This window comes from Lactuca virosa, chromosome 1 (assembly GCF_052849685.1).
Source record: "Lactuca virosa cultivar CGN04683 chromosome 1, Lactuca_virosa_CGN04683_v6, whole genome shotgun sequence".
NCBI classification, from domain to species: Eukaryota; Viridiplantae; Streptophyta; class Magnoliopsida; order Asterales; family Asteraceae; genus Lactuca; species Lactuca virosa.
In genome coordinates, this window is record NC_136426.1 from 102,137,870 (window position 1) to 102,156,214 (window position 18,345).

Consider the following 18,345-nt stretch of genomic DNA (forward strand, 5'->3'; position numbering starts at 1 on the left):
AGCTTATACTGCAAAAACAAATACTGTTGAGTTTGCTGTACTTTTGTTTTCTAATATTTTATGCTCGTCCCGTCCGTGACGTTGATTTTATTATACTCATGTCACCTTTTATGATTGAAAATTTGTTATTTTTACATTCTCTATTCATATACCATTCACTCTTCTCGTTTTTCCAATTTTCTTTTGGCAAACTTTTCTTTGCAGTTATGCATAATCTGCACCTTAATTGAAAACCACAAAAGTAACATTCTTCTGGTTTGCTCAGAGTATATCAAGGTGCCGGATTATAAGGTATGTTGATGCGCATTATTAAACAACATATGGATATGTGCATTGTTTGCATACTATAAAAAATGTAAACCATGGATAGTTTTTTTTTTTTTTTTTTTTTTTTTTTTTTTTTTTTTTTTTTTTTGCAATTATTAACCTAGTAAATGACCACATGCTTATCAATTTGAAATGACGGGCATGCTAAATTATCTTAACCAATTTTACTATTGGATACAAACATCATTCCATAATGGTATACATACAACTGCTTAAAATACTACTACTTACTTAGATGGAGTGGACTTGCTGACACATCATAATATATACTCGATTAGATAATATGAAATACTTGAACAATTATAATAATAACTAGGTGGTGAACCCATGCTACGCATGGGTTAGAGGTGTTACATTTTTTTTGAATTTTTTTTTTGTTGGGGTGAAATGCCCATAAAAATGAAGACAATATATCATCACATATAGTTACTCCTTCTCCTGCCACAACTTATGCATATCTTTCTTTTCAACAAAATAACCATGACTTTCCTCTCCCAACCACACCTGCATATCCAGATAAAAAAATAAAATAAGAAAAAATAAACAAAATAAGCAATATGAAAATACATTGCCATTTCTAGCATTTATCCTAATCAATGACTAAATGCAAGAAGTAGCAATGTACTTTCATTTTACAATTTAATATGACATGTTAATTTTTAATAGCAATGCACTTTCATTACTAAATGAAAGCAAGTTACTACATTAGACATTATAGTAATTTAAAAAAAAAAACAAAATTAAGAAATATAAATCAAAGTAAGATGCTATATTAAACAATAAAATGAAAGTACGTTGCTAATTCTAGCATGTAGCCCGATGAATTGTATTTATGTGCTTCGCTAGAATAATAGTGAAAAGAATACTGTGTTTGTTTCTATTCTGTTTTACCGTGTTTGTATAAATGTAATTTGTTTCACCATTATTCCTGCAGGGACGGAATGATAATTTTTTAAAATAAATGGAATAGCAATCCAAATAAATGTTTTCAGTTACAAAATCAATGTTTATAACTGAAAAGTAACATACTAATAAATAAATTTTAGTATGAAATTTAACCTGTTGGACTTGCATCTTTGGATAAAGTCTAAGTTTTCTATTTGTCGTTAAAAGCTTCTTCAACATGTCCCAAAATCCACATCAGGGTTCAAGCTCTTTCCACAATCATATATGATGTCCTCTTGCAAATTTTGGTTTCTCCGGTCAAAAGTTTTACCTCCACCTGTTTTTCCTACAAAAACAACATTTTTTTAGTCGCCTCGGGGTTAAACCTATAAAAAGAGTAAAATATTGTTCATGGAACTTACCTCACTTACTGCAGCGCCATTGGATACTAACTTTTCCTGGTGTTGACCTGAATGACAACATGGACGGTTATCTCTTGACATCTCAAAAGGTAATCCGTGGCGGGAAAGAACAAATCTCCGGCATTCGCCACAAGTACCAATCTGGAAAGAAATAGATTGTACTTTTGGATTATTTCATATTAAAACATTGTACTTTTAAAATTTATTAATTATAGAAAATTATTATGTTTTTCATAGAATGGTATTGTCTATAGAGCGGAGATGGAAAAAAGATTATAACGCTTTTCATGCAAAATTATCCTCGTCAGAGTAAAGAATAAACTACAAAAACATTTGGAGGGTGATAGAAATCATGATTTCATTTAAAGAAACATATTAAACTTGTGTAAACATGAAATGGTGATCGTTTGGGAATATGTTTAATATATGAAATAATGTTTTTTTTATAAAATATGTCTTAATAAAATTAAAGTTTGATGCTATAGTTATAAAAAGTGGTAAATTTTTTTTTATAGATCTGATATGGACAGTTTCAATATAAAAAATATAAGTTAGAAGGTGTTTTTGTTTGATTTAGCAACCTGTTGTAGAGAAGAAACATGTGCATGGTTGTTAAGATGATCTACTTTGTCACAACTTCCCTACCTTCCATATTGGATATCCATAAACATGTGTCCTAAAGATCACATACTTTCTCTTTCTCCCCTTCAACAACCACCTGTAAAAAATCGTTGATTATATTGTCAAAACTCACAAAAAACAACTGAAATAGATATCTTTAATAATAAAAACTAAGCAGATAAATTATTGATGTTGAAAGCCCTTATGTTATTTACCAAAACTTAATTAAATATAAAATTTTCAGGCAAAAAGTAAGTGTAAAGAACACAGAAAACACTAAAACCATAGATTCAAACTATGTGTTAATAAAGTAAGAACCAAACCAACAAAATATTGGTCCCCAATTGAGAATTAAGCAGCAAAAGAACAAAAAAAAAAAAGAACCGATTTTCTTTGGGCTCCCTTTTTTGTTGCCCAGTAGTCTGAGAAGGAATAAGATAAAAAAATTACACCAGATACCTTCCTTTTCAAATCATGTGTGTCAATCTCTTCTGCAAATGGGTACTCTACAGCTCCCTTTCTTCGCTCTGCTACATCTTTTTACAGCGAAAACAACAAATTAAGATTCGATGTGGAAACAAAGTTGAATATACATAACCCAAATTACCGTAAGGAAACAACGGTTTGTCTTCAAGCCTTTAGATGTCGTACTCAACTCCAAAACCAAAACCGGAAAAGAAATTAGGGGTAACAGTCAATTAAAAATACCAATCTCAGTCAGTCGAACCAATTTAATCCTTCAATTCTACCGATTTACATACGTAAATTTACATATACGTTTACACAAAAAGCTCAAGTTACCGTAGAAGAGAGAGAGAGAGTGTGTGTGTGTGTGTGTCTGTGTGTGAATTAGAAAGAGATACCTTAACAGCAGAAATCGAGCTCTCTCCGTAGCTATCACATAGAACTCCATCGATATCCAACGCATACAGATCCCACATTTCTCTCTCTTTCTAATCTAGTCGGTAGGAAACGACTGGAGAGGTTGAAGTCGTCGTTGCAGTCCAATAGATTCCAATTGAAAGCCTCGATTTTTGGCCCCGTTTGTTGTCGGCGGCGGCAGCAAAAAACGGATATTGGAGAATTATAAGCGTTATAGAAGTTGGAAGATCCCTGAAGATGATAACGAAGATAACACAAATACTTGATTTAGTGCTGGAAAGTTAAAATTTGAGTATAAATACCTATACCAGAAGCAATTTTGTCCAGTATCGATGCCATCAGCCCTCTTTCGTCTCTCTATCGAAGGTTTTTATACAGGTAACCCCTAATTTTCGTTTTCAGAAATTACCCACAATCATAGGTTGATTATCGGCTGAGAAGGAGGTTCGGATTTAATCGGTGGGAAGCACATGTTGGCGACGAAGTACTATCGAACCACCAGACGCAAAGTCGAGAAGGGAGGTTTGACCGATATCAGAGAAAATAGGGAACAAATGGAGAAGAAAAACATGAATCGGGGGTTAAATCCATCTATGGGCGGTGGGATATCGGGTTAAGAGTCGATCGCCACCAATCCAATTCTTATTGGGTAATAGAGTCGGTAAAATCCCATTTTCATACATGTGCCGGGACACTAATCTACAATAACCCGATGACAGTACCTGGTAAGGACCAAATTGCAATTTCAACAAAGAATCGGACCAATTCCACATTTAGCAAACATACAAAACTATAGGGACCTATCTTGCCAAACCCTTAGGAACTTTACTGTTCGTAAGGGTGGACATTTTTAATATATATATATATATATATATATATTAATTAATATGAGGTTTCACAACTTCGACTTTTGAATAAATCCAAGACGAAATCATGGCTTTTAAAACAAATCTTATATTTTCTCCTTTCCGTGTTTTATGACCAAGTACCTGTCTATTTCTTGCATTATAGTCTTATTCTTCGGCTCTTCGCGACCCAAGACCTTTTTGGGCCCTTGCTGACCTGGCTCGGTCCGGCTTACCTAGGTCTAGTTTGAGTTTGAGCTTGAGCTTGAGCTATCCTCACGAAGCCCATCCCGAATATGTGCACGCGTACTTCTCTTCTTTTATTAGCTCCTTTTTTAAAGATATCAAGGCTCCAACTTACGACTTAACTTATATTTTCGGATTCTTAAAACTATCACACTTTTGGTCCTTTAAATCAAGTGTCATGGAACTAACTCTCATATCTTCGTTACCATCTTTTTTCATACCACTTACATGGAACCTTGGAGGGTGTACGTTGATGAGAGCCCAATCACATTTTTGACGTTAATTTTTAGTTTAATTTTTGTGCAAACATAACCAGCATTACTTAGTAGTTGATAAAAATGTTTTATTAATAGTCATTTAATGGTTTTGAAAAAAAAAGTTTTTTTCTGGATATATTAACTAGTCACACATCATACATATAATATATAGATAGCCGAACCAAATGGATGTGTGACATTCAGGCTTGGTAGCATATATTGATTACATTTATTGACGTGTTTGTTTAGGGGTGTAAACGAATTGAATCGAGCCGAGCACTGTCAAGCTCGAAGCTCGACTCAACTAAAATACTCAAGCTCGAACTCGCCTCGAGCCTAAATTTGAAGCTCATACTTGGCTCGTGAATAGCTCATGAAATAGTCGATACTATCGAGCTTGGCTTGACTCAACTACATTTTAAATAAGTTAAAATCATTAAATTTGAATCAAAATTAAAAACATTACACCTACTTTATATTGTGCAAATTAACATAAAATTCAAAATAAACCATCTAATGTCAATATAAAATGTATCATTTATGTCATTGTGTTTACATTCATCCAAAATACTAAAAAGAAACTTTCTTTAATAATAAAATATAGCATAAACCATTCTAACATCAACAATTTTTTCAATAGCATTAATTTTTTTTTTGGTAATTAGTATAAAATATCTAAAATTGTATATAATAGGTAAAAATGTAATTTTATAAATTCTCTATTAAAGTGTAGTCGGTCTTGGATTTCTTAGGAGTCTTTTTTACCGCACCTTTTGGGATCAAAGTCAGACCCACTTCATGTTGCCTTGTGGCCTGTGCCACACGCCATATAAAAAGGCTTGGCTGCCTAAAACTGCTCCCAATCCCTTTTAATGAAATTATTGTAATTTCATTTGTTTTTTCTTCTTTTGTTTATTGTTGTATAAACAAGGGAACAATGTTGGGATATAGTAAACCCCGTGTTTTTTCCCTTCATATTTTTCTTATCCATAATAAACACTACTAATTTTATATTAATGTTTTAAAATAGGGATTTTTATTTTTTATACACACCAATCTATATCATCCTACTCTACACACCAGAGTCTAATCCTTTTTGTTGATCGTATAGACCTTATTTTTAATGATAGCCTATTTTGACCATATTTTCATAGGTTATTTTATTTCAATTAATTTTGTGTTTCCAAGGCTCTTTTTTATATTATTTTTCAGTTTTAAATTTTTACTTTTTTTTATTATTATTTTATCTCAAAAATTTCCTTCTTTTTATTTTCATGTTAAAAAGTAGCAGTGCATTTAGCATCTAAAACACAATTTAATAATGTTGGTATATTTTACATGCTTTTTTAATTTTGATATTAACGACAAGACAAATAATATGTATTTGGTTTCTAGATCTAAATTTTTACTCCCTCCATCTTATGTTAATGGTTTGTCACAAAATAATAGCCTATTTTTAAAAATAATGTTGGTATATTTCGCATGCTTATTTAATTGTGATCATTTCTCTTTTCAGCTGAGTACTCCAAACCTTAATTATTTTATTTATTTATTTTATTTTAAATTTTGTGTTTCAACTTTTAATAATTTTTTTTCTAATTCAGTTTTATAGGAGAAAATGACGAACATTTCAAAAATTTCTACCGATGAAGTATAATTTCTAATCTTTAATTTATATGTGTATAATTATTTGATGTTAAATTCTTTAATTTATGTGTATAATTTGTAATCTTTAGTTTAATATTTTTTAACATTAAATTTTTCTAATTCAATTTGTGTATAATTTTTTTTATCTTTATAAAAAATAATTTTCAAAATTATTTATATTAATAAAATTAATAATAAAAAATTATTAAATAATAAATGATAAGTTATTTATTTTTGTCTCAGATTTGTGTTATATAATATTTAAAATTTTAAAAAATGATAAAGATTTGTTCGGAATATTTTTTTTATAATATTATTTATACTATCAATGCTATTAGGTTGATGAAAATTTATTTGGAATTTTATTTTTTATAATATTATTTATGTTATTATATTATAAAAACAATATTATTTTTCTTTTTTATCTTATTAAAAATAAATTTAAAATTATTAATATTAATAAAGTTAATAATAAAAATGTAATTATTAAATAATAACAATTTATTTATTAAGTTATAATGAACTAATAATAAAAATTAGTCAAATAATAATTATATTGTGATGATGACTTAAAAAGTAAGTGTTAATAATAATTATAGGGTAATAATTTATCATTATATGGTAATAATTTAACATTAATCTCAAACAAGTAATAATTATATTGTGATCATGAATTATTTTAATTTAAAACATTTTTTTTTTGATTTTTTTTTATGTTTTTCAAAAAAATTTAATGTTTTTCAAATACTTTAATTTATATAGATTGGGTTATGACATTAAGTAAAAATGTATAGTACTTGTTTGTACTTTGCGAATTTCTTTGTCAAAATAGCTAATTCAGACGCCCCTAGCTTACAACTACATGAACTCAATCTGACAGTCAGAGGCACGGGGCAAATACTTGTCTGAATGTCTCTTATCATAGTTATACAAGTCACCTACATGAACTCAATCTGACAGTCAGAGGCACGGGGCAACCTCAATATCTCTGCGCAGGAACAAACATCTTCTCATTGCCATTTAAAATGGCCAAGCTGTAACATCCCAAAAATCATGACTAAAAATTTCATTTTTAATACGTTACTTAAACCACATTGTCAATCCATAACATAAATCATAACATAAAATCAGAGTGTTAATTCATAACATATTCTTATTATCAGAGTAAAACATCCCAGGCTGACTAAACAATGGTGTGTGCCATGCGATCACCCCGAGCTCTTACCTCCGCTACCGGAAGTACCTGAAACCAAAATTGAAAACCGTAAGCATGAAGCTTAGTGAGTTCCCCAACCTACCACATACCATACTCATAATCACATACTGGGCCTCTCCCCTGCTGCATGAGGACTAGCCCGGCATCAGACTCGCCCCGACATCGGGCCCCGCCCGACATCAGGCCTTTCCTGGCATCGAGCCCCGCTCGGTATACATATCTGTCTCACTTAGGCCCCGCCTGTCTCTGGGCCCCGCCCTCTAACATATACTAACATACAATCATAGCATAACACATAAACTGAACATATACTACTAGATTCCCGTTCTAAGACCTCGCCTATCTCGGGCCCCGCCCCTGTCCTGCTGCTGATGAGTCATGGAACCCCGTCCACGCTCCTACTGATAGTGAGATACGGGCCCAGCCCACACTCACTCCCTTCCTACCTTGGGCCTCGCCCCTGCTCTGCTGCTAATGAGATATGGAAAACCGTCCACACTCTGCTATTGGTGAGATACGGGACCTCGCCCACACTCACCTCCCTATCAGGCACATACATGTATCACACAGACAACAAGTATAAACTATCATGTAAACCGTTCCTTGGGCACCCGCCCGCTAACATTGGACCTTGGTCCTGAATATCATACTAGCATACAGTGCCTAGGGCTAACCCCCGGGTCTTCCTACTCATAACTACATGGGCCGGCATTGTGGCCGTAGACCCATCCACACAAAGGGAAAACTCACCTGCACTGCTGAACTTTGCTGATGACCTTCTGCTGCTAGCTGGAACTTCCCCGATTGCTGCTTCTTCGGCTCCCCGAGCTACCAAGATCACAATATCACTTAGCCCAATATCATAGTCACCCTCAGGGTAAAATGACCATTTTACCCCTACCCCATAATGGTCCATAACTAGGGCCCAAAACATAATATAAAAAGGCTCAACACTAGGTAGGCTTCCCAAGCCCACTATTGGCCCATTAATGGCCCAATTTGCTACATTGGTCCCAATCCCTTTATTGGGCCTTACCCTAAGCCCAACACATATACTTGGCCCATAATCACCGACCCCTGATGGCCCACTAAGGACCAAAGACCTATAGTCCAAAGCACAGCCCACACCGAGGCCCAAATGCTCAAGGCCCAAACCTGGCAGCGTACGCGGGGCGTACTTCTAGGTACGCTGAGCGTACTGGCTGATGGCTTGTACGTCGTGCGTACCTCCTTGTACGCCCAACGTACATCCCTGTTAAGTCAACTTTCTTTTAAGTGCTTAATACCTCGATTCAGAAGCTACAAACTCAGATCCAAGTCTTATTCCATGTCTTAACCCACAAAGTTGCTTACTTGATGGATTGTATGACTCACATAAGCTCAAACTCCAAAAAACAATAATCTATTTCCATGGAAAAAGGTCTTAACTCATGCATGAACTCATTTGGACCTTCAAGATATCAACTTTCTGTTCTAGGGAGTCATTTAGCACCAAGGGAGGCAACCCTTGGTCTGGAAATCGGATTTAAGCCATAAAGCTTTCACCTTTGGACCAAAAACTAAACCATACTAGATCTAAGCACCCATAAGTAAAGTTGTGAGCTTTATACCTTCAAAGTGTTCCAGAAGATGATGTTGTCTCAGATCAATAAGCTCTGGCATCCAAGGTTCCTCCTTGCCACTCTTCTTATTTTCTCTTCCAAGCCTTAAACCACCAAACTAAGCTTCCCAAGGTCAAGATCTCACAAAATGAAGGGTTGGGGTGTTCTAGAGTTTCTTCTGAAGTTGGGGAGGCTGATATGAGGCTAGGGTTGAAGCCATTATGTTCTTTATATAGTGGCTCAACCCAAAATTAGGGTTTAATGGCTTTTAGCGTATGCTGGGCGTACGCCTCTCCCACCCACGATCATTTGCTCCGCTACGCTGGGCGTACCCACGCGTGTCCCAAATTGCATGCATGGCCTGCCTTGTCAACTTTTCCATTAAGGGGCCATAAATGTCAATATCTTCAAAGTGTCATAACTCCTTCATTCTAGATCCGTTTCCGATGAACTTTATATCCACGGAAAGGTGGCGAGAAGCCCTACGCTTCTAACAACACACCCCAGCCCGTAACCTTCTCGAATAATACCTCTAAGATTCATAAAAGACTAAAACACCCCTAGCCTTGGCCTCTGAAATTCCATAGTTGAATAATTTAGAACAGGGCGCTACACAAGCTCTCAAGATGAACGAAATGTTGCAGCAAAAACATAAGTAAAGGCAATTCTTCCTCTTCTATGCCTTTCATAATCTTGAACTTTTTCATTGTCTGCAGCAAGCAATGTGGCACCTCTTGTGGTGGAACCCAAATGTTGTTCCAAGGACATACCAGACCCTAACCACAGAAAAATGAAAATATATTTTTAAACCTATAATGTTGTAATTGAAAGTATAATGCCATAATTGGTAACCAAATTAAAAGGTTAGATTTTGATAAAATAAATGCTATGATTGGTTCATTTCTGAAAGTACAAACATATAAAAAATAAAAAGTAGAATGTCTTGATTGGAAAAAAAACAAATATATAATGCTATAACAAAAAATAAATAAGTTCGGTTTTTTAAAGTACAATGTATGACTTGAAAAAATATATGTAAATACCAATCTTAAAAGTTTAAAGGGTAAGTGTTGTAACTGTGGTATAACACTATCTTAAGAATAGTTGTTATACTCACACGAGTAGACTCTTACGAGTCATCTCATTTTATACCCAAAACGAGGCGACTCGGTGTATGACTTGGCTTTTGGTATGACTCGGTCAAAATTTATGAGTCCTTGCCTGATTCGTATTGAGTCAAGTCAACTCGTGATTCGGACGAGTATTGCGCCTCATGGATAATCACATGATCCGGTGGGTAAAAAAATTATATAGCGGTTAATAATGATTTTTTTTCTTGACTACAAGTCTAAGAACTATTAAGAACATGGGGGAGAAGACCAAGAATGCTGGAGTGTGGATTAGAGCTGCTAAAAAAACAAGAGTGTAGAGCTTAATGTCACGATCAAGATTCTAGACTCTTCCGGAGTATCCGAGAAAGTGGGAGAACTTACAAGTATAGCCCAATAAACCCTGGAACGTCCTAGATTTCTCTAGGACATCGAATAATAATTAGGCACGTTTCATGAAGACTTGTAAATACATGTAGCTTGGTTGAATAATCTAGAATAGTCATGAATGTAAGACTAATGTAGAAATATCTAGAAACTTCCCTAGAGGGGGAAGAACAAGTATAAATAGGGAGGAGCTCATTTGCTCCAAACCATCGAAAAGTTTCTTTGTATTCTCTCGAGCTCTTATAATAGAAGTTCTCTTTCGTTTGTAGAAACTCGAAAGCCTTATTCTCTTGCTTACTTAGTCGTTTATACATCTCAAGGAAGTGTTGTAAGCCTGACTTAGTCGAAATTACACTAAGTTGCGCACGGTGATCGAGTCGTCCCGTGACATTAAGATCTTCATATTTGAACCCATGAACAGATGAACTTGAGAAAGAGAAAGTTAGGAGAGAGTGCGTCACGAGTGAAGACCTGCAGAAAAGATGCTATAGCCCTAAATACATTTTTCTTCATTTATCAACATATATATATTCCAGCTTTCACCACATGTTAATATTAGCCCATTGTCACGGACAAAGTTTCTGGAAGTCTCCGGGACCGTGTAGAAAATGTTAGAACTATAAAGAATACACGAGGAGTTTCCGAAATAATTAAGACGACACTAGACAAAACTAGATGACTCGGTAGACTCAAGAATGATCTAGAAAATGCTAGATCATGCAAGAATAACTTGGATAATATCATAACATCCTAGAGATATCTAGAACATTATAGAATAGTGTAACATAATATGGAGTCTTGTAAAGATAATGTAGATATTGATAGAACACTCTAGAATAGTCGAGAATATACGAGACCTAGAAACTTCCCATGAGGAGGTGTAATGTCCCTATAAATAGGAAGGAGGTCTCATTTGTAGAGATCATCGAGAAGTCATTGTAATCTCTCGAGTTCTTATAATACAAGCACTCTTTGTATTCTTGAAGTGTTAGTCTCTTGCTTTCCGATTTCATTAATACATTTAAGCTCGTCGAAGTATCCTGACTTAGTCGAAGAAAAAACTAAGTGGCACACTAGATAGACTAGTCGTAAGAGTCGTCCCGTGACACCATGCTCTACTTTTTTTAACACTCTAGCCCACCAAATATAATAGATGCTCATTAATATTCAATGAATATTATGTTTATAATTTTTTTTTAAATATCATGACTCTTACGAGTTGAGTCTCGAGCCGAGTCACGAGTTAAAAATTTATATTTTCGAGTCACGAGTTAACAACTATGATCTTAAGAGGTTAGATTTTCAAAATACATTGTCTTAGAGTCTGATACGAATGTTGAGGTGTGTTAATAACAAAAAATACTTCAGGTTTATTCTAGAAAGAAGAGAGGGACAAATATTGAAAGTGGCTAGAAGTTGGCTGGAGTATGTCAGCAATAAACAGAGGAGGATATTTTATGTTATTCCTCGCCTAGTCTTAATGTTCATTGTAATTGGCTCTTTTGCATAATGATGCAAATAGTGAAATAAGAGATGTAAATTAAGAAGAAATATTAAATGGATGATCATATGAAGGAAGAACAATCAATGAAAGAAGATGATATGAATGAGCAAAAGATTTCAATAACCAAAAAAAAGTACAGTTGAAACTAGTAACCGAAATAAATAAGTATAATGCTATATATGACAAGATTTTCAAAGTAGAATGTCTTAATAAGAAAAACTGACTAGCATAGTTACTTCCAAAAACGTGATGTTTTCGAGATTTGGCATGCCAGTTAAAAGAAACATCAACAAATTCCAGTCAAACGCATCCACCTGGAGCGTGCTCAAGCTAGTAAGCAAATGCATCACTGGATTCACCTGTTTGTTAACTTTATTGTGGAGACTCTGCATTAAAAAAACCAATTGTTACCGAACGAATTAAGTTATAACATCTGAATTAGAAAAGTCTACATACAAGCAAAGATACACATGTTAGTGTCAATGTTTTGGCCGAAGGGAAGGCTTTGATGATATGAAATGGTGAACAAACTAAAACACCAATGAAAGCTTCATCCACGACCCGACTCTCCTCCACAAAAATATCCTTTGACAATGCATCCAAAAGGCGGATGTGTTCCAATATCGGAGTTTTGATAACCAGCTTGCGTTTCCCAACATTTTCTGACAGTGGCCTAAACTCTATCCTTAATACCTTCAGTGACTTTGATAAAACACGGAAGGCTTTCACAGTCTGATCCATTTCAAGCTCCCAGTGTTTCTCAACACAAAGTTCTTCCAGTATAAGGCACCCCGAAATCAAATTTTCAAACGCGAATAGAAGATTAAAGATAGACTCAATTTCTTGAGATGGGGAAATGTAACTGAATTTCCATGAGGCACTTGCAATAAAAGTCGTCCTCTCAATGTTAAAGATACAAGCGAATTGTATGCTTGGAAGACGTTCCATCTGAATGAATCGAAAAACATTTCGGTGGAAATGCAATATCAACCTCCTCCACTTTCAGGTTCATGAGCAAATATAAACCATCTATATATTGTGATGTAGTAGGAACTCTCACTGGAAAGAACAAGCTGGATAATAGGGATGCCAGATTCAATACGTTTTGCAATGGTTTTGGCAACGATGTATTCAAACTCCTTGGCCGTCATAGACGGGTGCATGATGAGGCGGAGAATGGGGATACGTGCCCAGATATCACTCCAGCTCCTAGACAAACAGCAGGTTCTACTCGCTTCCTCTCTCGACATCAAAGAGACGATACAAGTTTTCAGTTCCTCTGGTAAATTGCTTATAATGTCTATCTCTCTAGCCATAGATGTTTGTTTTTCCACTCTGTTTCATATCAAAAGCAGATTCAAGTATCTGAATGTGTCACACCCCCAAACCAGGATGGCGGAAAGGTCTGGGGGTGGATGACTTTCATGACAATATCACAACATAATGTACAATAATGAATCAAAGCAAACACAACCATCATAATTATAATTGAAAAGGTTACATTGTTACCATGTATTGTATGTTTTAAACCAATTACATTATGAGGAAAAAAATGAATAATATGACGCCGTAATGTCCCATCCTCAAAAGCCTTGTGGTTACCTGTTTAACGATTTCCTGAGAATACAAGTGGTTTTGAAAAGTGTCAACAATTAAGTTGGTGAGTTCATAAGAGTTTTGTATGTGAAAAATCTGTAACTTTTTCCTTGTAAAAATGATAGTGTACATTCCCAGAAAATCTAATATTTTCGTAAAAATGAGTTGCAATCTTAAAAACCCTAAGACCAAAAATGTATAAGTATTTCTAAACTTAAAATAGTATTATGTAGTTTTATTCTAATATAAAACCATTTGAACGCATGTTACCCCGTAAACTAAATGTATTGTTGATTCCCCATGTGAGTTATTACAACCATGCTAAAACCGAAGTTGGCCTGCTACGACGTTCTTCAGGCGTCAGAATGTTAGAAATTTGTCACCCCAGACCTGCCGGTATAGCTGTAGCTAGCAGCTTAGGTGCGAGATTGTCAGTCCCGTATAGATCTATACACAAGTGCCACGCTCTCCTACCGAGATTCTGGTTATAATTCAGGACTTTAGTGTGTACTCTGGTAGGTACGGTGAAGACTGTGTCTCACATAATTGTTTCAACAAGTTTACGTATAGTGTAATGAAAACCCTTGTAAGTGTAAACATCACCATTCCATAGTATTTACATGGTGTAAAAATAATTATACTTTTATATAATTATTCGTATTTTATCAAAACGGTAAAATAGTGTCAATGACCCATAAACTATACCTATTATAATTTATTATAAATGTTTTGTTGTGCCCATATATACTCACATATATATAAGTTAACATGTTTAGATGTCCCTAAATAACCTATAATTTACAACTAACACAAGTATATGAACATTTAGTGTGGTGAAGCCAATTTGCTAGTTTTGGCCCTTTTTCATCACCAAACGGTAAAAATTGAGTTATAAACTTGGTAAAATTTATTTTTAACTTTTTGTGGATATCAAGTCAAACTAAACTTATATGTTTAAAATAACATATTTTAGGTCAAATCTCACAAAAATGGTACCATAACCTAGTCATGACCATTTTTGCTAGAAAAAACCCTACTTTTACATAAAAATGGTGGGTTTTTAGGTTTTCTTTTTGTAAAACCAAATCGTTGGTATTTTTAACTAGTTTCATAACACATGTAACACCCATAAAACTTAAGCCAATTTAAAACTTTTTAAACAATCCAAAAACCATTAGTTATTACAAAACTTGTTTTCAAAAGGTATAATATCAGAGTATCCCATAAACATAAACATAAATATGAGGAGCTGTACGATCACGCCTTCGCCTTGCTGCGATCCCCTGATGTACCTGAAACAATAAACTGAAACTGTAAACCCGAGGCTTAGTGAGTTCCCCAAAATACCGATACACTGCACATAATACATATACAAATAACAGCATGTACTGGGTCCACAGCTTTACAGACTGGAATACCCCTGGGCCCACAGTGTGAGTCTGGATTGCCTATCGGGCCCACAGCTCACATCTGGATTGCCACCGAGCCCACAGTACGAGTGTGGATTGCCTACCGGGCCCACAGCTCGTATCTGGAATGCTCCTAGGGTTTATTGGTCACCGCACGAAGCAGTACATCCTCAACCCATCCCACATAACATATCAACATATAACATAACTACTGAGCATGCAGATAATCATATAACAACACAGGTAGTCCTACAGATCTACCTAACTGGCATAACCACTAGCATGCAACACTAACTCATACTCAACATTCTAACACTGCTAGGATAACATATCCAATAGGCCAGCCTTGGTGCCTTAGACCCCTTAGTATAGTGAGATAACTCACATCGCAAGTAGTGCTGAAATACTGTAATTCTCTGACTGCTGTCTCACCAGGAATCCCGAACTGTCACATAATAATAAATACTAGGTTAATACCCAACATTACTTCCTTGACTAAGTGTCCTCATAACTCATTAAGTCCATTCCCTTTTGTTGGCCAAAGTCCCACACCAAGCCCTCAACTTGGAAGTCCATATACATAAGTCCACTATTGGCCCAATTTACTGAATTCGGCCCAATCTCCTTATTGGGCCTAAACCCATGATCCACTACTACTAACTGGCCCATAACATCTTATTTACTAAGTCCAGCAAAGGCCCAAGTCCCTTTAGCCCATAAACAGCCCAATACCCGAAGCCCAAATGTCAATGGCTCAACAGAGGACGTACGCGGAGCGTACTCCTTTGGTACGCGGGGCGTACGCGACCAGATGTTGACCACCATCGGGGTGGTTGACCCAGTACGCTGGGCGTACTGGATTTACGCTGGGCGTACTCCATAAATGGCCAAAACCTTATTAAGTGCTTAATGGCTTAAGCACTTAAGTCCTAATCTCAGATCTAGAGGCCTAACATGCCCAGGGTCCATAAAGTCATGAACTTTATCACTTTGGACGTCCATAAAGTCCTAAATGCTTGGTCTTAATCCATTAAGACCTTGTTTCTCTTGCATGGGACACCTACAACCTATGGGACCTTATTTTTACCAGTCAAGGTCCCTTCAAGAGCCTGGAAGGACAACTCTTTTCGTCCACAACACAACATGCACCAATTTATGGCTTTTGGGACAAGAAATGCTTCTAATAAAGTAAAATGATGAGATCTAAGCATATATGCATAAAGTTTGGAACTTTATACCTTCTAGAGCTTCTTGAGCACAAACTATCTTCAGATCTATGAACTTGATCTTCTTCTCCAACACTTGGATGCAATGCCTTCCTCTTGAAACACTCTAAAACACACCAAATAAGCTTACACTCACAAGGAAGAGCTAGGGTTTTGGGGAGGACGAATGTAGGCAGTGGAGGTTGAGGATAATCAGAGGAAATGATCCATAAGGGTGTTTATATAGTCCCCAAACCCTAAATATTAGGGTTTTCTCCTGACATGAGTACGCCCAGCGTACATGAGTGTACGCCCAGCGTACTAGAGCGCGCCTAGTACGCGCAACGTACCCTTATGTACGCTCAGCGTACTCCTTCATGACTTAAAGTTGCAACTTTAGAACTTATACTCCTCATGGCCCAACTCAACCAACAGCAGGGACTACAATGGCAATTAAATAAAGAGAAGGGATTCGAAATATACCGGCGAAGTTCGGGATGCTACAATTCTCCCCCACTTGACTTAGACTTCGTCCCCGAAGTCTGGTGCAGCAAATAGATCTGGGTAATGCTCCCGTATCTCGGACTCGGGCTCCCAAGTCCACTCGGATCCTCTCCGATGCTCCCACTGTACCTTTACCAAAGGTATATCCTTGTTCCGTAGAACCTTCATATTCCTCTCCAAAATGGCCACAGGCCTCTCCACATAATTCAGGCGCTCGTCAACCTGAATATCATCCAATGATACTACTGCCTCTTGATCCATGATGCACTTCCGCAATTGCGAAACGTGGAAAGTGCTGTGTATCCGACGGAGTTCCTCCGGATGATCAAATCTGTATGCAACCTTGCCAACCCTGGTGATAACCCGAAATGGTCTGATGTATCGGGGACCCAACTTTCCCCTCTTCCTGAAGCGAATCACACCCTTCCAGGGTGAAACCTTCAGTAGCACCATGTCACCTACCTGGAACTCCAACTCAGATCGGCGTCTGTCGGCGTAACTCTTCTGCCGACTCTGAGCGGTTTGTAGTCGCTGTCTAATCTGCTGAATCTTCTCAGTAGTTTGCAAAACTACCTCTGTCCGTCCCATGACTCTGTGGCCAACCTCTCCCCAACAAACCAGGGTGCGACATCTCCGCCTGTACAACAGCTCGAAAGGCGGAGCGCCAATGCTGGAATGGTAGTTGTTGTTGTAGGCGAACTAAGCAAGGGGTAGGTGGGAATCCTAGCTCCCACCGAAGTCAATAACACAAGCCCTCAACATGTCCTCGAGGTTCTATATGGTCCGCTCGCTCTGACCATCGGTCTGCGGATGGAATGTTGTACTAAAGTGCAGCCGCGTGCCCAGTTCCTCATGGAACTTCTGCCAGAAACGGGAGGTAAACCTAACATCCCGGTCGAAGACGATGGAGACCGAAACCCCATGGCAAGCCACGATCTTGCGGACATACACGTCGGCCAACTTCTCGGCCGATGAACTCTCCCGTATGGCCAATAAATAGGCACTCTTGGTCAATCGATTCACGATGACCCATATAGCATTAAACCCCTTCGCCGTTCTCGGCAACTTGGTAATAAAATCGATCGTGATATGTTCCCATTTCCACATGGGGATCTCCAGGGGCTGCAGCTTGCCATGCGGCCTCTGATGCTCGGCCTTGACCATCCTGCAGGTCAAGCACCTCTCGACATACCAAGCGATTTCTCGCTTCATGCACGGCCACCAGTAGCTCAAACTCAAATCCCGGTACATCTTGGTGGCCCCCAGGTGAATAGAGAAGTGAGACTTATGAGCCTCCTCCATGATTGTATGTCTGACCCCACCAGACATCGGTACCCACACCCGACCGCATCGGGTTAATAATCCCCGACTATCCTGCACAAACTGGGTGTTTTCACCCCTGATCCTCTCCAGCTTCCAGTTCTCTGGCTGCATGCCCTCGGCCTGAGCATCTCTAATCAGACTCACAAGCAGAGAATCCACCGCTATCCTCATACATCTCGCTGGGGTGGAAGACCCAGCTGACTTGCGGCTCAAGGCATCCGCAACCACATTCGCTTTACCAGGGTGGTAAAGGATCTCGAAATCGTAGTCCTTGACTACATCCAGCCACCTGCGCTGCCTCATGTTCAGGTTCGGCTGATCCATGATATGTATCAAGCTCTTGTGATCCGTGTAAATGG

General features: G+C 37.0%; 1 long non-coding RNA gene across 5 annotated transcripts; it reads right to left on the reverse strand.

Annotated features, from left to right (window-relative positions):
- Positions 1-606: 606 nt before the first annotated feature.
- LOC145153852 (uncharacterized) lies at positions 607-3,808 on the reverse strand. 5 transcript variants are annotated; one of them, XR_013734370.1, is made up of 8 exons: positions 3,440-3,808; positions 2,863-3,368; positions 2,715-2,791; positions 2,216-2,352; positions 1,635-1,775; positions 1,387-1,558; positions 1,219-1,255; positions 607-831 (listed from the first exon to the last, which is right to left on the reverse strand). It is a non-coding gene; the product is annotated as an uncharacterized LOC145153852 (long non-coding RNA). The 5 variants fall into 5 exon arrangements; XR_013734364.1 differs by lacking the exon at positions 1,219-1,255 and having other exon boundaries at positions 2,863-2,910; positions 3,119-3,368; positions 3,440-3,801; XR_013734352.1 differs by lacking the exon at positions 1,219-1,255 and having other exon boundaries at positions 3,446-3,804.
- Positions 3,809-18,345: the final 14,537 nt, after the last annotated feature.